This window comes from Myiozetetes cayanensis, unplaced genomic scaffold (assembly GCF_022539395.1).
Source record: "Myiozetetes cayanensis isolate MyiCay16 unplaced genomic scaffold, myiCay2020 scf1, whole genome shotgun sequence".
Classification (NCBI taxonomy): Eukaryota; Metazoa; Chordata; class Aves; order Passeriformes; family Tyrannidae; genus Myiozetetes; species Myiozetetes cayanensis.
The window spans coordinates 62,727,913-62,755,324 of NW_026086604.1; positions in this window are offsets into that span (position 1 = coordinate 62,727,913).

The window sequence follows — 27,412 nt, forward strand, 5'->3', positions numbered from 1 at the left end:
ATGTTGTTATTCTGTCTGATTAAGAGGAACCATATATTTTAAAAGTAAAAGGAGAAAAGCATGGGTGTTTATACCTTTAACTGGCATGGTCGAAGGGCCTTTTTTCAGAAAAGGCATGACATCTCACTCAAACTTTTATATATATATATATATATATGCATATATATATATATATATTTGTCGCAGGTACTTAGTACTTTGTTTTAGCTGAGAACTGATTTGCTATACTTCATATGTGACAGCTTCCTTTTTTGGCCAAGCAAGAGGATGATACTAAATTCAGACAAAACACTGAAAGCTACATTAAGTAACGTGCTTTTCTCACCATTTGGAAATCATATGTAATGTGCATTTCTTACTTTTTATGGATCCTACCAGAAGAAGAGGTTTTGTTTGTTTGTTTTTGTTTTGTTTGGGGTTGTTTGCTTGTGTGTTTTTGTTGTTGTTGTTGTTGGTTTGTTTGGCTGTTGGTTTCTTTTTTTTTTTTAACGGCTCACTATGACTGATGGTATTTTCTTTACTTATGAATCTTACTGTATCATATTTCCTTCAAAAGGAACTGACAGAGTCTGGGCAGCTGCCCTTTTCCTTGACAGCTATGACTAGGAAAGCCTCACTGACTGAGCATTTGGAGGACAACAAGGAGTTTGTCCACAGCTGACAAGACCATGGAGAACACAGAGAGCAGGGCCTTGCAGGAAGCACAAGGAAGGGCTGCTGAAGGAGTCAGAGCAGTGTTTCTACAGATTTCCAAAGGCAACATACTGGAGCTGAGTCTGGAGGACGTCACTGACGTGCATGTAGGTAAAGGTTTGTGAGGACCTTTAATTCTATCTTGTTTTACTTTGGCATTTTGAATTTTATCTGTTCTAAAAAGGTGGATGTGACTTGCCCAGATGCAACTCTTACTTGAGCTTACACACAACAAATAAAAAATGTGGGTAAATACAACTCCTAATTTCATATGGCTTTTTGATCTTATACAGGTGCTTGCAGTTTTACCACAAAGCTTCTAGAACTTCTGGTTGTGAACATAATTTTAGAGTCCTGGTAAGAGCTTGCAACTGATGGAAGGCTAAAGGCATGATCCTAAAGTACAATATAGATCCAAATGTATACTTTCAGAAAGAAATGTGATTAGAGGTAGCTGCCATTACTTTCAGTGTTAAGTTTTGATATAATGAGCCTCTGGTGCTTGCCAAGATTTTATGTGCAACCTGTGGTTTGCAAACCAAAACAAGAAGCCTCCTATTTCCTGGCCTTTGCCTTTGTTTCTTGTTCTCACACACAAAATATTTGGTTCATGAGTGAAATTTTTAATTTTCACTGTTAAGATTAGAGTCTTTCACTGTTAACATATGACTTTCAACTTAATCTTCTTGTTTTTCTTTAGTCTTTGTTCTTAGTGTTTTTCTTTAAAATGAATTAAAGTATAAGTCCACTGACATCACTCATAGGCACAAAATAAAATAATCATATTAATCTGAGTTTGAAAGAGATTTTCCTCTTGTGTTATCTTCCAGAGTTTTGTTTTTATAAGTAACTGAACTATAAAAACGTGTATGGGCCTATCAAATACTAAAGTCAAACAAAACCACAACATCTTAAACAGGAATTTGGTCAGCACACACATTCATAAAATGTGATTCTACTATGCTACTCTGTGGGGTTTTTTAAAATGGTTAACAAAATAATAGTGCATTCTGTTCCAAGTAATCCTTTCTGCTGGTGATTTGTTGCACATCATACTTGTGTGTAATCAGACTGCTGGAATAAAGGCTACTGTACTCTTTGTACAGTATTTAATCTTCATGAGAAATGTAATATTTTAACTAGGTTCAACTACTTGCTGCTATGTGATCTACACAAAAGTAGTAAAATGATTTAATAGCAGGGAGTTATGATAGATAACTTGTAATAACATAACCTGATTACTTTCACGGTACATCCTGCAGAAAATTTGCAAATAGCATAATTAAAATAAACACATTTCCCACTAAATTTGAGTGTGTTTTGTCATGTGGAAAAGGCCCATGCTTTCACAAGTCAAATAAGATGGATGATTTGATTTCCACAGATTTCTTTTGGACATTTGTGCTTTCTCAGAAGATTGCAACTCTCTCTCTCTCTCTCTCTCAGATGCTGACCCTGATACCTGATATCCACCCCTTTGTCACATGAGATACAGTCTTCACAGGATTTTGTGCAATGGTTTTGAATCTCGTATTAAATGTGCTTCAAGAGACTGGTGCCCCACCAGCATCTCAGCTGTGCTCCTGATGCAAAACGCAATGTAAGGCCCTGGATTTGACCTAAAGGAAGCAAGGTAGTATAGCAGTCTCTGTTCATGGCTTTCTACATTGGATTTGCTTTTGGACTTGGCCTAACTGCAGGTATTACTCTTTGAGTCACTCCAAAGTGCTTAGCTTTTCCCATGGGGTTTTCTGCAGGGTGGTGCAAGATTTGACTATAGTTCAGTGTTGGTCATTACTACAGCTCTGTACAAAGTGAGGATTTCTCATAAGCATATTCCTTGGAGCAGCTCATTGGTATTTACTTATACTTTAGAACAGAAGTGTGCCATTTAAATTGGCTTAAGTAAGTAAGTTGTGCAAGTACAAATAGGTCTAATTTACACTGCTGACACCCAGCATGGGAATTTGCTTTCACTTTTTCAAGTGACAAGCTGTTTTCTCAAATAACTCATAGCAATGTGAAATGAGGAAAGAGTGATATATTTTTGCAAATTCTAATAGAAAGGGGAAAATGGCTCAAAGACTATTTGATTTCAAAGAAGTCCCCAAAGCTGTATCAGAATCTCCTAAGAGCTTTATGTGGCTATCCTTAGAGGAAAAAAAAAAGCAACTGGCCGCAAGCTGAGCACTGGTTTTATAAAGGATCTTTGTCCTGGGATACTTGCACTTACCTGGAGAACACATTTCTAAGACATTGGCCAAGACCCAATAACCACCTTGATATCCACTGAGTTTTACTATGCAGTTTTCAAACACACACTGAATTGTTGTACATTCTAACTTCGACCGTAGTTAGTCTGAATTATAAATAATTTCACCTTAGTTCATACATTTCCTTTAAGAACAGAGTCCCACTTAGTCTGAATGATCTGCTTTCCAAGGAGCTCTGGAGCTTAAGTGTAGTCATTGTTGCAAAATCAGGCTTGTAAAACCTTGGTTAAGTATCTTCTGTATACTAACTCCCAAATACCTCCTCCATCCTCACTGTTCAGACAGACTATTCTGTTATTTATTGATAGAAATCAACCATACTGTCAGAAAAATATTAAAAAATATAAAAAGTAATTCAAATGGCAGTTTGAATTTGATGCACCTGTGTCTCATATATTTGTTCTGCATAAATGCCACTTTGAGATAAGTTTTATTCCTTTAAGTGTTCACTATAATTAGAGAAGTTCAGTCATTATTAATTTATTAAAGGAAAAAAAAAACCTCAATTTGATTTTAATTCAGGTAGAAAGACTCCAAAAAGATTAGATGGTCCAATTAGGGTACAGGAACAAGACCATGGGGCGAAGACTAATGTCAAATGGAAGTGAAGTAAATACAGCCAAGTATGTTTAAAATTATAACTGGAGATAGTGAAAGGATTTTCTGTAGGTCATCACTCATTGACAATTTCTAGAGAAAATTATATATTTATTACGGTAACAGTAACATGAGAATTCAATCTTTTCCAACTTGACCATATCCAATTATGTTGTGCTTTCAGCATTCAGCTGTTTTCCTTTGTGCTTTACTTAAAATGCGCCATCTGGATGTCTTCATTAAATGAAGATTAGATAATCTACTAATAAACTATTTAATTAGGAATTCACCAGCAGGAAAACTACTAATGTTGTTATTTGTCTTTACTCACACTTATTAGTGAAAGAAAAGAAACCACAGCATTAGCTGGAATATTTTGCATATTTGAAAAAATGTTTTATAACAAACTTACATTGTTTCTAAGTACAGTAGTGGTTAGAAAAATAGTCTAGTCCAGCTAGAGAATGTAAAGTTATGATTAAAATTATGATTTATAATAGTGTAATAGTGATGTGACACAGTTTATGTAGCTTTTTTTGTGATTTCAGATGATTTTGTCATTGTCTTATCCATTCTTAAAATGCAAAAAACAATAAAATGCGTAGCTTTTACAACTTATCCTTCTGCACTTTTCATACCAGCATCAATAGGGAAAATGTTTTTCTAAAGTTTTATACATGACTAGCTGACACATAGCAGACTACAGGTTCATATTCTTTGAAAATGAACCTGTAGGGCACTTTTCCTGGTTGGCTTTAGCATGTATTTCAAGCATATCATAGGCATACCAGCCTAGTATGAAATACTCTCTGTACTAAAGCTATCTGTTTTGGTGAGAATGCTGAAAGAGGACCATTGCTGGGTAGCTTCTGGGATGGCTGGTCCTGTTCAGTATCATCAACTGGATTGCAACCTTCTTAACATGTTTCACTTGTGATCTTTTAAAGCTGTCAGGGTGGAACGATTTTCAGTCACTTTGCTGAGCAGTGGATTTAAAATCATGTTCCAAAGGTGGTATGTTAATAGATTAGGAAGGCAAAGTATTAATCTTATGCACTGTCCTGCCTCCTTAGCCATAACTTACAGTACAACTACCATATGATTATGGCAGTTCTCCGATGAAACAAAGTACTTATATTCTGTTCTCCATAAAGCATTTCACTGACTGGTGCTCTTGTTTCTTCAGTGTGTTATTCTGTAGGGAGCAGTGGTCTGCTAAACTGATTTTTAAAGAGCAAAAACACCATACAAGCATTAATTTTGATTGTTATAGTTTTGAATATAAACTTAATTATGTATAATAAATCTAAGCATTAGTTGGAAGAAACAAATTTCCTGGGGAATTTAAATATGCTCCTTCTACAGTGCTGAGTCTCAAGAAGGCCAAGAATGTTTTAATGTGAAACAACCTCAATTAGCTTCAGGTTTTGCTCAATGGCTTATCTGGACAGATGGTGGAAGCAAACCATTCTTTGTATGGAATAGAAAAATTATTTTTCCCTTTGCTAATTGTGATAGAGGAGATTCTATGCTCACTTTGTTGGTGTGTGGATCTAGGTAATACAAAAAATTGTTTGCGTCTCAAGTATTTCAATTTCAGTTGTGTTTTATTTTCTGGTGTTTTGTTTTGTTTTAGTTATGATCAAATACCTCAAGAGTTTACTCATGCTTTGCTAAGCTAAGACCCAGGATACCTTAGCTAAGGAGTTCCCAAGATATAACCTTCTCTAAAATGATCAATTTCTACATCTATTTTTAAGATTTTCTTAAAATAGTTTTTAAAAAAATAAGTAACTCGCATCCACTGAGTTTGGATCGCAGAAACCTGGTATTTTGGAAGCATTTTGGAGCATTATGGGCAAACTGTGGAGTCTCCACTTATTTTAAGCATGTATATTATCTGGAAAGCAAAACACCTATGAACACAATGTGCAGCCTATTTTCTGCCAGTGTCTGAAGTCTGTTGCTGTATGGTTGTATACATGCCAGCACAGTTAACATATATTTTGATGAGAGAGAGGCTGTATATGTAGAGACAACAAATATCTGTTTGGTTAAATGTGGAGGTTTGAATAATGCTCTTCTCTGCTAAAACTATATTATTTCTTATACACTAGAGTATTTCTTATATATGCTTCCACTTTTCAGTCATATGAAGTAAAGTGAGATTCCATGCCAAACTTGTTCAGTGATGTCTTTCACATTTAAGCCACCACTCCAAAAAGACACACTGAGAAATCCACACAGTTCTCATCTCTTAGTTTTCATCACCCATGAGTATCCAAGAGTTTACATCTATGTGTTTGCACAAGCTGCTGTGACTCCTCAGTATAGCAGAGCCAAAGCTTGATATCTTATACTAAGGGAAAACACAAAAAGAGCATTACGATAACTATTGATTTGAACATATTAAAAAAGTCAAGAAAGAGTCTAAGAAACAATTTACAAAATAAATAAAAGGTACTAATCATTTTTCAAATATATCAGGAGTAGGAAGCTTACCAGGAATTCTGAAGGGAGTTCAGAGAAGATAATTTTATGGTAAAAAAAATACTTTAAAAAATTTTTTTCATAAAATTTTAGAAAGTTTCAAACATAGTAATTCATATTTCTGGGTGAAACTCATTATATATCTCTCAAAAAAAGAGATATAAATAGGAGTAGTTGAGGAATAAATCTCTACATTGAACCTTAACAATTTTCAAAAACTCTGCCTCTCAGATTCCACAGGTTTCCTTGGATAAAATAGCTGAAATAGTAACTGTAGCATATAATTTCCCTTGTAATGAAGATTGAAGATGCAGGTTTTTTAGATCATTCAGGGAATCATATAAATCTGTAAATTATATGTGTACCCAGAAAATCTGTGAAAATTACAGTAAAGGATGGAATTAGATAAAACATGAAAAAAAAGGGATACATGGAATAAGGCCTATAACATATTAGGAAAGAATCATCTAGTTTTGTGAAAAGAATTTTAATCAATTAATGATCTATGATTTCTTTGAAGAAGACAACAAGTAAGAAAAGTAAGTTGATGTAACCATTGGTTTTCCAGAAACATTTATTTTTGGAGTTTCTTCTCCAAAAGTTCTTGACCTGACTTATTGTGAGATAAATCTTCTAACATGGAGAAAATACTGGTATGAGAAAAAGCAGGTCGGAATAAATTTTCATGGTGGAAGATCACTAGTGAAGTCTTACAAAGGTCTAATGAAAAGTGTCCCTGCCCATGGCAGGAGGCTTAGAGCTAGATGATCTTTGTGGTCCTTTCCAACCCAGGCCATTCTATGATTCAGTTATATTTGTGCAGTTCATCATCCTAATTAATGATTTAAGAAGAAAGTGAGCAGTAAGGTGAAAAAAATCACAAGCTTTACTAAGTTAATCAAGGTTCTAAAAATGAGAGAGACCTGCAAAGTACTGCACAAGGACATCATGATGATGTGAGAGCCACAGATCAAATGGCAAATAAAATTTGAGGCAGATATATTTGAAGGGATACATATTCGGGAACACTCCAAATTTTGTAGTTCAATGAAAAATGCTCAATGCTAAACAAAATCTAAAATAAAACAATATGTAATATGATGATAAATACTGCTCAAAATAGAAGATGTTAGTGTTCTACTTAAATCCTCCATCTGCAACATGAATATTGAATGTAGAAGTGGTATCTCAACTTTGAAAGGAGCACAAACGCTGTCAAAAGTCAAAGGAAAACAGGGTCAGTCAGAGGTATGAAATGGTTTGGGGTTTTTTGTAAAGGAGATGTCATAGGAGAGATGTGACAGAGTTCTATATATCCATGATGGTTCCTGTGAGAACAAGACTTAGTACTGTTTTTTACACTGCAATAACATTAAAGTCATCAAATGAAACAAGTAATTAGCAAGTCCCAGACAAGGAAGGCAGTTTTTCATGTAATGTGTAATTGTAGGATTTCCTGCCAAAAGGAAGTTTTTAATGTTAGAAATTTATCTGAGATAAAAAGTGATTGGATAAAATAATGGAAGAAAAAAATTATAAATATGAAAATGCTATTCCTGGCTCAGAAGTTTGAGTTGCCACTGAGGGATGCAGATCATCCAGCAGATACATCAGCATGAGATTTTCCTGTTTCCTAACTGTTCCAGAAGTACCTTCTTACAGGTATTGTCAGAGAAAAGATTACAGGGATCTTTGTTCTGACAAGGTGTTGTTGTCCTAGTTTTATTCACCTTTCCAGACCCTGGCTGCTCAGAAGCCTGTGGCTCAAAGGACACTATCCCTCACTGACACCAGACATAGGGCTATGGTAGCTCAGGTGTGAGGTTTGCACTTAATCCTCATTCAAGGGAAGAGGTTGAGCTACATAAAGCCTGGCTTGCCATAAGCTTCCATGTGTCAGCTGCTTGCTGAGTGAGTCTGATATTTGTGCGGATTTTGCTTGCTATTCACACTGTTAACATGAAAAGGAGGAGGTACAGGAAGACTGAAGACTCAATTAGACCAGCACAGAGTCTGCTTTATTGGGAGTTGATGATAGGGAGACCTACACTGATAAGTGTAAGAAGGGAAATACTGTCTCTGGAGCTAGCTCCCCTTTGCATTGCATTGCAGAGACATGAACTATGAGTGAACTCACAGCTCCAGCACATGTGGGCAGTCATGAACAGTGAGTTACAGTGCACCTCTTTGGGCTGTCATCATAATTCTGTGTGAGTTTCCTCAGGCAGCTTGCCTCCTATCCCTAATGCTATTTCATTCATAGTGTTATAAAAGCACTAAACGAACAGGGACAAGGATGGTATATAGATACCCACTGTATCTTTTCTTCTTGTCTACTTTAACAAAAACCCAACACATATACACACAGCACCTAAAAACAGGTATTGTAATGTAACATTGCAATCTTCATTGGAAATGAAGACAGATTCATATTGCAGCACCTGAAGAGAGGAATGTGAGTGAAAGACCACAGCTAGAGCAATTTCCTACACCAACTAATGTGAAATAGAATGGGCATGTTTGGAGATGCATCAGTTCACTGAAAATATAAACAGTGGCAAAAAAATAAAAGGGAGAGAAAGACAGTCAAGCTAGCTGCCAGTCTAACCTGCAGTTTACTAGGGGAAATAACCTGGCCGAAAGTGATGAAGGAAGAGTTGTTCAATTGGAAGCCTTTACAGTTTCTTCATGTGCTTTCTCAGCTGCCTGGAACAAGAGTCCTGCAGGTCACTTTCAGTTTCCAAAGGAACCTTTTTGTAAATCTCATTTCAAAAGTTAAGAAGTGCTTCTTGGTAACTCCAAATCAGTTAAATGTTGCAGGAGGAAGAGGATGGGATGGTCCATAAGAAAGGCAGGAAACGAATGGAAATTGTAATCAGAGGAAATTTTTTGTCAAGGAAGACACCAAGAGGAGAAGATACTTTCTTCAACAACAAAGAGGGGTCTAGAAGATGGCAGAAAGCCAAGTTGTCTTTCATTGTCCAGCTATGATCTCTATCATGCTAAGTAACTTTAATTGATATAGCAGTAATCATGTAATATACTGACCCTGACAAAACACACTATTTTTGAGCAGCTAAAGATTAAAACATTTCAATTCTGAATTGGGTATACTCAAGACATAAATAGTTCTCCCCTTATTAGCCCAGACATAAGGTACATAGCCAGACAGGGCATCACATCAGAAAAAGAAGTATGATTGGTTTCTCTGGTGGTTATTCAGATCTTATCTGGAAAGGAAAGATGAGAGATGACACTGGAGAAGGTAGGAAAAACTGTCAGAATTTTTTGGTTATCTTGTGGGGTTTTTTTAGGTGCAGAGGTGTTTTGCACTCTAAACAGACCATTTTGATCAGGAATCTAAGAGATATCTTTTTGTAAGTTCTTGTAATATGTGAAAAACATTTAATAAAGTATATTTGCCCTTTTTTAGTTTCCTCCCCCAGTTAAAGCACAGTTTACAAAATTGGGGCCAGGATCTCAAAGAAGCAAAAAATATAGGAAATAATAGGTGGTGGCAGGCAACTTGGAGGCCAGTGCATAAGAGAATATTTAAATGATCATGTATTCTGAAAGAAGGAGGGCAGGTCATGCTTACCCAATTATTATTAACATTCAATAATTTTGTTTCAAGAGAAAATAAGTATATATTCTTTAATCTGAAACACCACTGTTTTGCATAACTGACCAGTCTTTAGAATTTATATAAGTCCATCTCTTTTTGTGCTACCTTACTGATTAACTTCCTTTTAGACCTTTGATCATAATAACAATTTGCACTGGGCAAAAAAATAGAAAATAGATCCTTTCAGCATACCTTTAAAAAATATATCATCTCTCTCTCATAGCTACTCAGCATGATTGCATTTTTGTAGCAACCTCAGCAGCAATGAAGAGGCATGTGCTTCAACATCAGTTCCCCAGTACGTGTGTTGACTAACAGGTGGTGCTGTTTTGTGTTGTTTTGCCTTACCTGCTGCTCAATGCCTGATAAAAATCCAACCACATGTGCACACACAGTACAACCAAACCTTAGCAGACAGACCTGATTTTTTTTCTAAAGAATCCTTGTCAGATTTATTTGAAAATCCTGTTTTCATGAAGTGAATTCTCTATCACTTCCTGGTACCTTCAAAATAAAGCGTGAAATTAGTTCAGTTGGTTGGAGAACGTTGCTAGTAATGCCTAGCTTGCAGGTTTGATCCCCATGAGGGCCATTCACTTATGGGTTGGACTTGATGATCCTTATGGAATCCAACTCAGAATATTTTGTGATTCTGCGAAAATATATAAATTTATGAGTATGTCTCCTTGCACCTTTCGTTTGTCAGGTGAGAGTCCTGAGTTCAGGATCACAAAGGAAGGCACATGCAAGGGAGGGAGCTGAGAAGCCAGTTGCAGACAGTTGCTTCCTATCATTTCAGATCAGCTAGAAGTGGACTAGCTCCAGAAGGAAGATGTGTAATCACATTAGCACAGCACTGTGCCTGAAGGAATGATCCCTGTTGGATTGAAGTACCTGCTCTGTCTGAAGATATTTAGCTCTTGCAATTCCCCCAACCTCTCTAGGGTAGAAAACGTGGGAGAGAAGAGAGTGAAATAGTTGTGATTCAACGATGAGTCCTTTTCCTCTAATCAGTTAGGAGCCTAGCATTGTGGTTTTTGCTCCATACATTTTGGATGCATGATTTTAGTCATTAGCTAAAATGCATGGGCAGCTTTGATATTTGAAGTAAGTGCTTCCTCACTTTTTCTACCCCATAAATCTCAGGCAAATTACTTAATCTCTATACTTTGATTTCTGAAACCTCTAATAAATCTTGCTGTTAGTATAATGATAAACCTAAAGTAATAATACTCCCTTATAACACTGATCTTAAAATAAAGATTAACATAAACTGCTTACTGACTGCTTAGTATGTTGATTTTTTTAAGCTTAGGAAGACAAAACCAATACGATCACAAATACGTTAATTTGAATGTAACTGTGTAGTATCTTGGAATTTATTTGCTGTCTGTGACTGAGAAAAAGAAATATAATCTTGCTCCTATCATCCAGTAAAATTAAAAGAGAATAAAATAATTTTTTGCTAGAGAAGAAAAGAAAATACAGGAACAGAGTAAGAACAGTATACAAAGTGAAGCCTATGAGTGAAATTTGCAATCAGAATTTTTAGTATTTTCTTTTAATTAATGAAACCTGTGCAGATGCGTTCATATGCTGGTGGGCTAGACTTTTTAAGACATTCAAGCAGAAAAGGCTTCTTAAAGTAGGCATATTGCATTGTCTACAACCACTACCTCCCATCTCTGTCCAGAGACAACTAAGGCCTGCTGTTTAATGATCAATACCACAGAAACAGTCATCATAATATCAGTAAAGGATGCTACTTAAATATTCACTAACTAATTTATTTTCTAGTCTCTTTGCTTTGTAGTGGAAGTGATTTCCACAAAATTACCAATGGTCTGGCAGTGATTATATTGTAGTTTCTCTTTTACTTCTATATGTGAATATTGTCTTAGTTTTAATTCGTCTACTAACATTTTAAGAATTCCTGTCGACTTTCTATTATTCTTAATAAACAGAAGTATTAAGTACTTTAGTTGAGGCAGTGTTTATTGCTTACAATTTTTTACAATGATCTAGAAGTAGTTCATAATTCTAAATAAATATTTATCATCACCAGCCAACTGATAAAATAACCATTCTCTCATAAGCCATCAAAAACCTTGAGAGGACAGTTTCTCTTCAAGTATTACAAACACTGGCCCTTTGGTGAAACAGGACACCACGCTGCCTTATGCCTTCATCTGGTGGCATGTTGTTTCTCAATGTAATGTACATTTCTTCTTACAGAGGTGAGTACTTTGGGATTTAGCAATTCAGAGGACAAGCAACTGTTTTATAACCAATTCAAACTGTTGTGGTCATTGACAAGAACAGTTACTGTGATTCCTGAACAATGTTTCTTAGCATCAAGTACCACATGGCTAGATCCATGTATTCCCATTTCAGAATCTGTGCACCTGTTTGGACCTGCCCTTTCCTAAAGAAACTTTTTCTTAAAATGCTGGGGGCTCTACAAGGTGAAGGTAACTGTTTATAGGAGGAATTTTACGGCTTTTCACCCACACCCACACTGACCTCCTTTCAGCTACTGCTTTGCCAGATGCATTTAATTATTGCCATAAACTGTAAACACTACTTCATGACCATTTCCCCTTTAGCAAGATTGTGTGTGTGAAAAAAGTAAACAGATTGTATAACAAAGTGTTCTCTAGCTGTCAGCAAGGGCTTTGAAAATAAAACACTTCCCTCCCGACTCACAATTGGCTGACAGTCGGCACATAATGAATAATAGCTCCTGGGGACCAGCAGAAAGATGTGTGGGAAAACTTTAATTAAAAGCTTGTCAGTACAATTTTACCTGGGTGACATCACCTGACTGAAATCCTGCTGCCGGGCTTTGTTGTCTATAGGATCGCAGGTAGCGCACTTGTTTTGCTGACAGCAAACAATTCAAAAAGTACTTCAAAACACTGGGGGGAAGATGCTATGCTGCCAGTAAAATATAATCTATTTGTGGTGTTCTAATTTTCTAATTAGCAGCCGTAGAAGGCTCTTTGCCATTGTGGGAGGAGGGTGACAAACAGGTTTTTGTAGCTCGTTATCTATGATGCCCTCTTGATTATGTATTTTCTTGACATTCCATTCCAGAAAACTGTGTTCCAAAATCAAATACATTTCCAAATGTAGACAGCTGGGCTTGAGCCAGAAGTACAGACTTAGCATCAAATTCCCAGCTTGAAACTCTCTTATATATATTAAATCAGAGCAACAAATCCAAACAGCCTAAAAGTTCATCGCAGAGGACTTTCAGGCTGTGAAAAATTCCTAAGGAATGGGAACTTCCTGATGGTCCAACATAATAAAGCATGTAGTTCAGGAGAAGAGTCACAGCGTTGGATTTGGTTCTGCCCCACTCAACATGCTGGTAGCTAAAACAATGAGGTGGCACACATGCTTTTGTATGCCTGTTAGCGCAAAATGGCAGTGGGAATCTGAAAGCCCAAACTTGGCCCTTAAGTTGTAATTAGTAATATTCATGGAAAGAAACTTTCATGTAACGCTGCTGAAATCATTAATGCTAGTAAAGCCTGGCTATTTTACAAGTAATTTGTAGTAATGGAAAGCAGTTTCTCATAATTTAATGCTAATTAATTCAGTTACATCATGATCTAGCTCAAGTCCTGAGCTGACTTTGATGGGAATAGGCTGGGTCTGAGCCAAAAGCCACTGAGGCCAAAGGGAGCCTTTCCGTTGTTTTTGAGAGAAGTTGTTTTGGGTGTGTAGATGTATAGAATTTACTTACCTGACAGAAGAAAAACTCTCACTGAATTGTGTTTGCCTCCTTATGAACATTTTCTCAATTTCCTTAATTTTTATGCAATTATTATTTGCCAAATGTTGAGGAAAATATTATATCTAATTAGTGGTGAACAAAAGTAAACAAGAGGTTTATTTTCTTATTACATGCTAAAATTAAATATTATTCTGGGGCATATAAATGTGAGTAATAACACACAAAGTAATTCCCATGTAAGACTAAAGACAAGGCTTCTAAAATCAAATATTTCTAATACAACATTTCTTTGCCAAACACAATCTGAAGACTGATGAACAAACTTTTATCACTTATTTTGGTAGAAGATACTCAAGTTAGGCAAATGGGAAGGAAAACAACTGGAGAAATTACTTAAGAATTTTCCTTTTTCTTTTGCTGCCCTGATACACTATTCAATAACACACAATTCTTTAGTGAGAGGTATGCCTATGTGAGTCTTTCAGTCCCTGGATATTAAAAGATATGCTTTTATACTCCAAATGGAAAAATGTAATGCTAAAATGTACAATAATTGCCATCTGATAGTCAAAATGTCCATCACTTATTCAGTGACAAGCAATATTTATGAATTTCAATTACTAATGCATGATAGAATATTTATTCCAGCTAGATTCATCAAGGCACCTCAAGAAGGAGTTTTGCAGTGACTAAGTATTAGGGCTTTTGAGACTTCCAGTGCTGTGCATGAGTAAGGAATTTCTGATTAGGCTAAATGATAGCTGGCATTTGAGAAGAGTTCCCAAAGTCCCCTTCTAGGTGAGACTCAGATCTATAGGTAGCCAGGTAGCACTCTAAGAGTCAGGCCACTGAAAATTCGTTGACATCACAGATTCTCCTCTGTAATTCTTCCATTCTGTGTAAATGAACAAGTGAATGTGTAAGGAACGGTGTTTGGAGAATGAAAGGATGGAAAGAGACATGGCATATTAGACATGGTGTTCAGAACACCCCTTTAAGGAGGGAGATACTGCAGCTTTAGCTTTATGTATATGATGGAGCTCACTGTTCAAATCCTGAACTGTTTCAGTCACTATTCAATTGTGACATAGAAAGTGAGCAAAAAGTGAAAAAGCTAAAAAAGCACTGCAAAGAAAAGTGCATTGCACCCAGCCACTGTGGGAGAACTTGGAACTTGTTATATAAAACATTGTCCCAGGAAATTCTACAGGCAAATGCATAACCCAAACCTAGGTTTCCTATGAAGTAAGTGAGAAGATAGAGACAAGTTCACTGGGCTTTTAGAGCAGTACAGGCAAAACCTCAATCATGTAGTTTCAATTTCCCTCAAATATGCCTGTGTCACGTGTTGAAAAGGATGAAATTTTAGGTAGGATTCGTAATATTTATCTCCTAATCCTCCCCACCTTCTTTAGTATTTTTTTTGTTGAATCATCTGAGAAAGACATGAGTTTTTGGAATTAGCTAAAACAAAACCCAGAATTTTCTCACAGTGCTAGTTCCATGCAACATGGAGTATTTCAGGTGGAGGGTCTTTCATTCTTGTGTTTTTTCGTGTTTTTTCAGGCTGTCGGAGTGTTGTCAGTGCTGGTCTTGCCAGCCATTTATTCTTACATTATTACTCAAGAACTCAAGCTTCAGAAAAAAATCACCCTTTCTGGCTAAAAGTAGAAAATTTCAAGATCAGGATTTCTGGCAGGTGTGAGGAGCACAAATACATTAGTTGTTTCATGAAACTAGCTTAACGATTTCATTCCAGTTTCTGTAGGGAGGAATCCTCTTCACAAACTCAACCATAATTGTGATTCTTAGCAAAGTTCATGGGAAATTTAGTGGATATTCTTTTCCCTTCAGGCAGTCATTCTTCATGAACACATATATTAGTGATACAGTACAAGGACGGTTGCAGTCTTCCTTGTGCGTATGAATCTAATGTGATACACCACTGTTTTGCATAGATGTAAGTGAACTGTCTGGTGTTTCTTTTAGTAAGTAAATTCAGTGTCAGGTAAACCACTAGACAAAGTATGAGAAGAGAGGGTTTCAGTTACTGGCATAGGCTTCCTGTGTGATCTTAAGTAAGTAATTTATGGTCTGATTCATTAAAGTGTTAAGTGGTAAGGATTAGATGCTTACATTTTAGGCGATTAGTCAGCAGAATTCGGATGCCTAAGTTTTTTAGCTCTTATAGGTGGGGTTATTTTTTTTTTAAATTTTGTTTTGTTTTATCTTTTGATTTTTTTTTTATGGCATGTAGGATGGTTCAAGAACAGAAACAACCACACGTCAAATGGAACATTTGAATTTCTAAGATTAACAACAAGAAAAGATTGCATTGATTGTATAGCCAGCCTGTATGAAGTTCCCACATCTGCATGGAGGAAAGAACCTTTGTCCTTTATATTTCTGAGCTCAGAAGTCTCTTCTAAAGGAAGATAGGTTTAGTAGGTTGAAATTTACAGTCATCAATAAAACATTAAACGTATTTCTTGCCCGTTGTCTTACTTGCTGATTTATATTCCTTATTGTGCTGTCTTTATGTAGCCTAGGGTTTTTTTCTCCTCAATCCCATATCTTCTATGAGGCAAGGAAGAACGAACATGTCCTGTTTTCCCTTTCCATCCTGACTGCCTGTAAATGTGTGTTGGTATGCTTCTCTGGCATCTGAAAGACACAGGTTTTAATACTTCTGAAGTGGAGTGGCAAAGCCTGCTTTGCATGTTGTGGGTTACCATAACTATGGAAAACAAAGCAGCAGTACCGTGTTTTTCATAGTAAGTAGTTCATGTCTTTCTGTTTGCAGAAACTGCAGCAGTGGCTGCTGTGTGTTGCTGGGAACATGACGCTTCAAGAACAGATGCTCTAAATAACCAACAGGATTAGGCACATCAAGGGGAGCCGAGACTACTCAAGGGCCCTCAACAGTGACCCACCTCATATTAGTGGTATCATACTTCTATATATGTATTGAATAACTAGGTAACTATGTAACTTACAGCCTTTGAGGTCATCCACTACAACCACAGTGGTTTTAATGACATCTGAGAAGAAGTTTTCAGGTAGTGACAAATATACCCACAGATGAAGATATAACAGCTTTTTGCCTATGTCCTGCTTTAGGTATCTAAATCTTTAAGACTTTTTTTTTTTTCTTTTTTTGATCTATTCATAGAAAGGCTATGAAATTCTTGTCAATGAGAACAAATATACTCCAAGTATTTCTCCAATCACAATTTACAAACCTACTTGTGTAGGTGGGAAATATGTCTTTCTGTTGACATTTAGTTATGCCTTGAAGCAGGATTTCAGAGTTCTTAAAAACATGCCAGTTACACAAGTTAGCAGATGATAGTTGTTTTCATCACCACGGGGTTGTTACAGAAGCTAGTAAGAAAAGTATAAGCAGACACTTTTATTTATTATTTACATATTATCAAAGTGAAGGAAGCCTCTTTTAATTTAAGAGAGCTATGAAAAAAACTATAGAAAACCAGCTTTGCTCTTGGTATTTGATGAACTGTAATCTTTGATTGTACTTGATGATAAATTAGGTGGCTGGTCTTAGTGTTCAGTCTGATTTACAAGAGAGTCTTTTGAAGTGATAAATGCCTATCAGCCTGCAGTCTTACACTGCAGAACAGAAGGATCTGAACATACTTGACCAAACAGCACCATGTTTTGCTTCTAATAGATAATTCAAATGAGGCAATATAAAGACATTTTAAATCAGTTACGAGTAGTGAAGCCACTGTTCTTGTTTAAGACTGACAAGTCTGAAAACAGAAGTTAACAGAAAGTCACAAGTCATTCTTGTGACAAGTGCGTGAAATCTAAAGAACAGATTCCATATGGTGTCATATTTCAAGTTGTATGTCAATGACTTCATCAGAAAGTTATACCCTTTCAGTAGGAGAAATGATACCTTTGAAAACATGTGTGGCTGCATGTAAAAAGTAAGCTCTCCCTGTCTTCGCAGAGAGCCAAGACACTTTCTGCTGAACAGGCAGACAGAAGAGAAAGAACAGATGTAATTATCAATCATACACTGTCATTAGCCTAGCTCTCAGAATGTGCTGAAGAGCAGAGTACATACTGGTCAGTTACTCTTGCAGACCAGAGCTTCAATATAGATTTCTTATCTGTTGTTTATACTCCAGTATAGTGAAGGCAGTATTAATTTAAATGTCTTAAAGTTTAGGCCTGTGGATGGTTGCTAAGTCCATATGCATTTGTTACCACTTGGACATCTCCTACCAATGGCACAAGTGAGATGGGCTGAGTCATAGAAATTACATGCATCAGTGTAAACTGTAATCTACATCCTGTCCAAATAATTCTGGCTCCTCTTTGGCATGGTGGACATGCATAGTTCAGATTGTCTTCAGAGTTCAGATCCACTCTTTCTGCAAACACAGAAGAATGGTCACCTCCAGTGTGGAAATGAGATCATACTACTCTTCAAAGGTATCCAAATCTCTAAGATCCCAAAGGAGTTTGCCAACACAAGTTGCACTCAGCAAATATTTAGTTCGTTGTTTCTCCCCTGAGCTATTTCCACTGTAGAAAAACATTTGTGTCTATGCTCAAACACTGCAACATTGTGGATAATTATATATTGCTGAAGATAAAGATGTACCTAAAAAGATGAAGCTCAAAGCACTTTTCTGCAGAAGTGGAAAAACCAATGTCAGTATTTTAAGAGGTGCTTAAGTTAAGCATCTGTATTTATTTCCATTCTGCATGGCAGTGAGAGAACCTGCTAATTAGAACTATTGAGTTTGATTAGATTACTAAACCCTTTAAATGTGAATTAACAAACATGGTGTAATTACATGGATTAATGAAACTGAATTTTCTCATCTGTAGACACAGTAATTCCTTTTTATGGTCTCTCTCTTTTTTGTTTGTTTGTTTGTTTGTTTTTGTTTTGTTTTAATAGAAGCACTATTTCACAGAATCATAGAATATCCTGAACTAAAAGGGACCCATAAAGATCCTCAGGTCCAGCTCCTTGCCCTGCACAGAACACCCAAAGGGTCACACCATGTGTCTGAGAGTGTTGTCCAAATGCTTCTTGGACTCGGTCAGGCTTGGTGCTGTGACCACTTCCCTGGGGAGCCTTGTGAGGGAGTTGTAGACTGCCATGAAGTCTCCCTAAGCCTCCTCTTCTCTAGGCTGAACAAAGCAAGTGACCTCAGTTGCTCCTCATAAGGCTTCCCCTCAAGACTGCCATAGTCTAATAACCAGGGTGGTAGTGGACCAAGGGTGGGACTTGATTACCTCAGAAGTCCTTTCTAACCTGGTTGATTCTATCATTCTGTGGCATTCCAACACTCCAGTCATAGGAGCCATAGAATCACTTCTCCATGATGCCAGTAAGATCATAGCACTGCAGGTATGTGCATGTTTTTAACTCCACTTGTTCATTCCTCATGCTGTGTGTGTTTGCACAGAGACATCTAAATTGGGCCCCTTATGAACCTGATTTACTGGCTGGAGTGGCAGGAATTTCTTTGTGCTGTCCTTTAGGTCCTCTCCTTCTGACCTGTCATCCTTCTTCAGAATCTGTTGGTGGATGGAACTGGCATCAAATTGATCTGAGTGGGATGGATTGAGGTTACCCTTCTGAGGTAACTTTAGTTTTAAGCCATTTTCACTGCCTTGGCAAACCTATGCCTCAAGGTGCTCTTCCCCTTCTCCAACAGAGGGACCCCATCGGCTCCCAGAAGACCAGGTTTCTCAAAGTGAGTCCCACGAACTAAGTAGACAGGCTCCTGACTATTTGTACCTAACAAAAAGAAGGAAATCCACCTGTTTAACTTCAGTTTCCTTCAAGGAAACTTCAAAGAAACATCAGTAATCAGATACAAAAAGCTACACCTATATCCCAAGGTTTATGGAGCAGTAGAAATAACAAAGTATTGTCAAAGGCAATGGACAGTTCTCTAAGTTTAAAAAAGAGTAGGGGAAACATTTCACAACAGTTCTTCAGCCTGAATGACTTAGCAACGTCCTTGGAGAAAACCAACAGTTGTGAATATTATTAAATTTTAGTGGTCTATTGATGAAACATTTTATTTCTACAATTTTGCATTGACATTTCAGAACAAATTACCTAATCTTGGGCTTTGTTCTTATATTCTTTGTTCCATAAGTAAATGTGAGGGCCAAATGTTCTAAGAAGGACATAAAGGGACAGTCTTTTTCTTTGGAAATTTTGAGTTGACCTATTGCCAGACTGTTTGCTTCAAATGTATAGTATCTGCTCAGGTTTGTGATGGGTAACCAGCATAAAACAGCAGGGAGATACATAAGGAATTAGTAAAAAAATACACATTACATATCAAAATGCCACTTTCTTCAGAGTTGGTTAGCAGGTCAAGAGGGTCTTGATTGAAAAAATATTTCAAACATATTTCTATGAGATCATGTCCTGCACAAACTGTTGGACTTGCACATATGGTTAAAATATTTGCACAACAAAAAAGAAGTCGTAATATCTCTGCTTAACTAGAGAACTATTTCTATATTAGAAATAAGCAGTAGGTTGAGCTACTTATATCATTTACTAACCAGAACAATACTGACTGCCAAAGGCCTAAATCTTATCTTTAGAGTTCTGCTTGAAGTATGTGAGGTTCTGACTTTCTTCTTTAACCACAAGGACAACTCCATAGCTTAAATCCTGATAAAAGTGAATGGTGAACACCAGTTCTTCTTAAAACATAATTCTTCCAGGGGACTCTTTATAACTCGAACCAACAAAGATATCTAATGCAAATGAAATAGACAAGCTCTTCATTTTATTTTAAATTGGCTTGACTTGCTTCATGGCATTCATTTCATTGGTTTCCAAACCACAGACTGAGAAACCTCTTAAACTTATCAGACAGGATTCTGTTCCAGTAAAGTTTTTAATGCTTAGGTATCAAATGGACAAATTCTTGATGCCAAAAGGCATCACAAACTGAACATATGGTAAATCTGGGCACTAGTAAGTATATGTTTGATTGCTGGATATTAATTTCAATATCTAAAGCTATATAAAAATATATATGTGTTTTACAGAATGCATAATTTTATATATGCATAAATAAATACGTATAATATAGATATAATTGTATATACTAAACATTGAGTTAATGTTGGTGCTTGTAACAGAAGTTGCCTACAAAGATCTAGGATTGTTTCAAGGTATGATCTTCAGTAAAACAAAAGCAAAGAAATCTGTAATCATAACTGTTTTCTCTATACTGTTGTGAGATTTGTGCTTTCCAGATGTGAGATGGCTGCTGTTGAGAAACACTTCAACACCGCAGCACTTTTTTCTTTGCCTCCTTTCCCTTAAAATGAACACAGAAGAAGGCATCCAGTGTCTCATGCAGAGTTTTATGAGAACAGAAGAGAATTACCTAGAAGTTAATTTTTTGAAGGTGCAAACACAGTCTGTCAGGTGTAGCAGGAGGTTCTGCCCACCATGTCCCTGTGTGCAGGTTCCATCCAACAGCAGCCTCTGACTTTGATCGGGAACACTTCACATGTTCCCTGGGTTGTGTTGAAAAGTCATCTTCTTTCAGTCACCTTGCATGCTTGGCTCCTTGTGCTCTTCACATCATACCTCCTGCTGTGGACCCTTGCTGCAGGTTTGCTACTTGCTGTGTTTCTCCCCTACCACCAGTTTCACCAGGTGCTCTAAAAGCAGCACCCAGCTGTGCGTGTTTGATGTGACTGGAGGAAAACAATCTCCCCTCCAGCCACAAGCTCCCCTCAGACTCAGGTTGTGGAGTCAGGACAAATCACAGATGGGTCTATGCCCCAGATACTTAGCTACAGCTTTTCAAAAGATTCAGCATATATAAAAAATAGAAAGAATCAGATTTATAATCCCTCCCAGCCCCCACCCCCACCTTTAATGTAATAATGGCCAGTCTTCGCGAGCGAAGATCCAGGGAAGGTCTTCACACCTTCCAGCCTGCGCATTGGATTTTTTAGGTGAGACACAGTGTGCGCGGAACTGAGCCCACCCTTTAATCCTAAGGTTCATCTGCCGGGGCCAAGCGAGCTTGGACGGTGGCAGCGAGGTCCTTAGGACGTAGGTGGGTTGCCTTTAAGGGCTAATGAGCTCCACCTGCCCGGGAGTGGCCCTGACCGGGAATCGAACCCGGGTCTCCGCGGTGATAGCGCGGCGCCTTTACCACTAGACCACCAGGGGCTCCTACCTTTAATGTACTTGGAAGTGAACCACAGTGTACAAAGGAAATATCTACCCTTTCCTAGTCATAGTTAAAATGTATTTTTTTAACCATTTAGAAAAAATAAGTTCTCTCTCATCTGCATTTTCATCATTATTTGGTCAGTATTGGAAGGTTTTTAATGAAACCTGATTTTAATGTTAGAAATTTTAATTTAAAATCTTTTCCCCTATCTCCTGAGAAAAGAGAAAGGAAATTATTTGTTCAAATGATTTAATACAAAATTATCTTAGTCTTCTTATTTCCCAGCACAAAAAAAGCAAGGAAAAATGTTGTATTTTTTTCCCTATTATTTTCATTTTTGTTCAAGATTCTTTTGGAATTATTTTTATTTCATGACCACTATTCCTTCTTTATTTTAGCTGGAGTGTTTACAGTGCAGAAATCCAGCAGCTTAAAAATCTGATTATAATAGGAACCAACAACTAAATTAAGGATAGTGTAAAAAGTTCAAAAATCTTTACTACTTTAAAATATTTCCATAGACATATTTATCTCATGTTTAAAATTTTTTTTTTTTTCAATTTGTGAGAATACTCATCAGAGGATGATTAAATCCATGCTTATTAAGAGGGAAGCTTCTGAAGAATTCTTTAGTTCTGTTGTCTGACTGGATTTTAAAGTGATCTTTCCCAAGACCTTTAAGAGGGCTTATCTATGATTCCACATGAAAAAACATCATTTGCACTTACAAGTTCCTCCTTCTGCAAGGCAAAGTTTTTTTTCATATCAGTACAAGAAGATGGTTAACACACATCAGGAAAGCACTATGTTTCCAGTAAGTTTTAGTAACAGTAGGTCTACCACAACAAAAAAAAAAAAAAAAAAAAAAGAAAAAAAAGAAAAGGGAATTTTTTAAGTTTATCTACTTTTTGTGCACCTAATCAAGTGGATCTTATCAATGAGGTATAAGAATAAATTAACAGTGGAATTCAGTTGCTCTGCACAAGGACATGACTTCTTCCAGGATTTTTTTTCACCCCATCCGCTGATTGGGTTGTTAATGGAGTCAAGTTAAAGAAAACTGTCTCAGCCAGGCATCTCTTGAATCCTGTACTGAAGGATTCAGGATTTGAGTAGGAGAACCCCTTGGTGTGTTTTTCTCATGCGACATAGTGATAAGAGCATAGTTTAATGCATCTGTGATTATTCAGGCAAACTCTATCCTCTAACAAATTTTGCAGGAAACAAGAGAAATAAGAAAGTATAAATCTACTTGTCATTCTTGTGCTCAGATGAGGATATATTTCATTAATAAAAACAATTTCCTCCAAACTTCAGGTAAGAAAACAAAGGAATAAAATGGCGAATACAGTAATTACTATTACAAAGTCAACTTATCAGACTGCGATAATTTCAAATAGACATACATATATTTAACTGCTAGTATTGTGCTCATCTACCATGCATAAATATAGGCATCTGTTAAAAACAGTGTCCTGTAAATTGCTATATATTTGCTAACTCTGTGGGACTGAGAAAATTCAATATATACCTTGGTACATCTGAACATGCATTTCAATACTTTATCAAGACCAAGGAAATTATCCCCACCAAGAAAAAGCTCAGTGATTGCCAGTTAAACTGAGAATAAACCCAAGAATTCAGAAACATATTTCAATTGAATAATTTATTTTGTCTGTGGATAAATCTACTATTTGAAAAGAAGTTCTTTCCTTCATTTACTTGATTGCTTTCGTGAAGACTTATAAAGCAGTTCCCAGTGATGAATATGGTAATACTGAGCAATATCTTCTTAGAAGTTTATAATAGTATAATCCAGCACTTCTGGTATATATTTTATATGTGTAATTTCTTCTAGAAAAATGCCTTATAGTGGATTGAAGAATGGGTGAAAACATCCACATTAAGCACAATAATCCAATAATATACAAACATGAAATAATTAAGTTGGTGTTAAACTCTTGTATGTATTTTTGCATCTCATCCCCAACTAAGTTCTTAAACATTTCCCTTTTAAAGGAAAAAAAAAAAAGAAAAGGAAAACGGAAAGATAGTTAGAAATCAGATTATCATACTTCAAATCTGTTCTTCAGTTAAGCAGAATGTGAAATATTCTGCAATACTTTCCCACCTATGTTTAGATTTTCTCCCTTTCTAATATTTTTTTTCACATACTACCTTATCCCTTCTACTTTTGTAGTGGTATGACTCCCATTCCAGAGAAGCCAAACATTTATTTAATGCAGTTTAGTTAAACTGGCATTTAAGAAATTTCTTCTCACAAATTTGTACCATGCTACAGATCTTTTAAGTGGGATCATGGGATTCTGATTGAGAAATAGTGTGCCCTTTAAAATGCAAACAAAAACTCAACCAAAATCTAAAATTTCTGATACATTTCTGTCACTTTATAGGAGGTATATGAGACCTTTTTTACTTTCTAAAATCTAACTCAATCAAGGGAATAAATAATTACATGTTCCAAATACTAAGTATGGTAAAACGTTTTCATATTGCAAATGCTATGGCCTAGACGTATATGTCAGTTTGTGCTATAATTTAGCCATGACTATTCATCTTGAGGTTTTAAGTGCAAAACCGAGGAAAATCATTAAAGATTTTGAATTGTAAGAAGAAAGCATAAGTATGAATTACCAGTAGCTGAATAAAAAAGAGAAATTACTAAAAATCAACAGCTGTATTGACTGTTTCTTGAAAATTTACAAGAGATATGCTCACTGTTTAGAGTTCCAGGATTCTGCTTCTTTCTAAAAGATAGCCACACTCTTCATGCACAAAATGTAGTTCGACACAGTGAATTGGTGTATTCTCTCCCCATTTTGAAGTCCGATAAAAGTACATAAAACATTCTGGGAAACTTGGAAGCCTGTTTCTTAGACAGTCATCATTTAGATCTCAACTTTATCTCTGTAGGAGAAACAAACTTCAGTGGTATTTGATTATTTTAATTACTTTTTTAAAAAAGACAGCTGTTCCTATGAAAATCTGTCTGTGAATTGTATTGTCTTAATGGTGAAATTATTAAGTTTTCAAAGTAGAGACTACATGTATAGGTAAACTAAGTACATTTCCAAGCGTTCATTATTTTATGTGTAATTTTTGGTTGTGCTAACTGTGTGTCCTGTGATGATATAGTATACTTGATTGGGCACGGTATTATTAAAACCATCTTATTCTTAAATAATATGAGTATATATATTCTCAGTTAAATTGAGACCTCTGTATACTACTTTAGAAGTGTAGAGTAGCCTTAAAATGAGTTAAGATAAAAATAAAGGATTTATATTTTGAAACAATACATTCTACATTTATTTATTTTTAAAAAACTAAAAAAAAAACCAAAATCAAACCAATAAAAAAAATACCCTTTTTTGATCAAAAAGAGAGAGAAGAAAAATTCTGAAAAGTATATTAAAAAAATCTTACAGACTAAGCTGGTGAAGTCTGGAGAGTGGTAGCTCAGGCAGACTTCTTGCATACTACAGCAAAAGAGATATCACAAAAGAAAGTCAAAAGAAAGAAAAATTGGATTGTGTATGCATTAAAGTTCAGAAGTTAGTTTTTTTTGCCAGGGTTGAGTAACTTACTTTTGTTTGTGATTAGGATCATGCAAAAAAAAGTTCTATGTTGTAAATGAGAGTGGTATTTCACTATGTAGTTCACTACTGGGGTAGAGCAGTTAATTAACAGATTTTTCAAGAGATGGAATCACAGAGAAATATCACTGACAGATAACTGTTCCTAAGAAAGTTGTCTATAAATCATTTATTCAAAACAGTAACTGGAAGTTTTGCTTGTCAGATTTTTAAAAGCAGAGAAGCGTTCCCTTGAACTTTTGCCTGACTTTGGCTGCCAATATATTACTAGCACCTGGGAGAAGCCTCAGGCTCAAACAGTCAGAAACACATGAAGTTCCATTTTGTTTTAATAAGGGTCCCCTTCCTGTAGTAGACTTTGTTGTATTATTTAATTTATTCTACTGTTAAAAGTAGAAAACCCCAAAAATCTGTCTTACTGTCAGAAGACACTTGAACTTAAGTTTATAGTAAAAATTGCTCTCATTATAAAAGGCAGATCAGAATTTGCTAGCTTTTCTATTTCTTGTAGAACCATCCTCAGCAAATACTGTGAGCAAAGCAGAAAAAAGCTGCTTGTGTTAGGAAGAACCATATGTGTGAACGTCAGTGTGCAGAGACAGTTTGTGAGTATTTCTGATTTGTAATGGATCCGATTATTTTCCATGGCTATGCAAGAGATGCTGGAGGAGAAATGCCTCTTTTCAGTGCAAAGGAGAAAGAAGACTGATGTACTCGCTCTACTGTGCTATACTCCTGACTTAAAGGAAAAAGGAGGCAAGGTAGTTCAATCTTGACACCAACCCAGACCGTGGCCTTTTTGCTGTCCTTGTGTGATAGTGTCATATTATTCTATGTTCTAGTGCTTTACAAAAGTGTTTTTGGACTAACACAAAAGAAGAATAATACAGCACATTTGTGTCATGAATGCATAGAAGAGCTCAGCTAACTTAATGTCCCTGTATCTAAAGCCACAGAAGTTTCCTAGAACATGGTTTTTATTTGCTTCCCTTGACAACTTCAGGAAGGAGCTGAAGCAAAAGGAAATAAAGAGATAAATATGATCTCATTACCGTGATGCTTCTGACATAAGGTGGATTAAATTTCCTATTTAATTATCTTTCTAGCTCCTGTTTTGAATGAATAATTTAGTGCATATCTTCAAGTCTTATGAGTTAAAATTTGAAGGTAAAATTCCTGAAAATCTCATTTTAGAAATAATTTGAATTTTTTGGGACCTATCTACTGATAAAGGGCTCCTGTACAGCTTTTTAACTTTATAAAAAATCTGATAGTTACTTTCTTGCTAAATTTCAAATATACATTGCAATAAAAGAAATTGTGCCTATAAAATTTACTATCTTTTGCTTGTTTTTCCAATACTATCTCAATAAATGTTTAACAGCATGGCCACTATTACCAATAATTCACAAAGGTATGTCAGCCAATCAGCAGAATAGCAATACTTATGTTCAGACAGTTGCAACATCAGTCTGACTGGCCATTGACTTATTTTCCAATGGCATTCAAGTTACAAGCCACCACAGAGAAGTGACAGACCTCATTCTTAAAATCTGCAATTATATATTTGAACTTTCAATCCTGACAAAATAAGGCATAAACACAGTGTACTCTAAGTTCTTAGAATAAATAACAACTGCATTATCTTCTGTGGCAGGCCATAGCTGGAAGATTGTGAAAGCCTTCCCATTATAAAGCTTGTAAGAGAGTTTTGCATCATGTGAATACCACAAGCCTTTAAAAGAAGGAAAAACCCCCATCCTTTAATACTATTGTAGGCAGCCATAAGTATCACAGTGAGGTTGCTATTAGAATGCAAACTTTCTGTAGCCTATTTCAGAATGCTAAAAATTGAGTTACTGTTGGCCTTTATGCAGACCCAGCTCCATAAAAGAATGTTAAACATTTTCCCACCTTGAGGATGAACATCAAAATATCATGTGGGATGTATATATCCTCTTGCCAGCAGAGATGTGATATGTAGTCCAGTAGCTAATATGGACATTTGGAAGACAAGTATTTGATTTTCTTCCTGGTTAGTACTTTTACTCTACTGCTTGCAGTAGGAAAAAATTGATTTCCAAGCATCTAACACTGTAGGCCTTGGTGGGAAGAAGTAGTCTAGGAGATAAGATAGGATTTTACAGGCTGCATAGTCA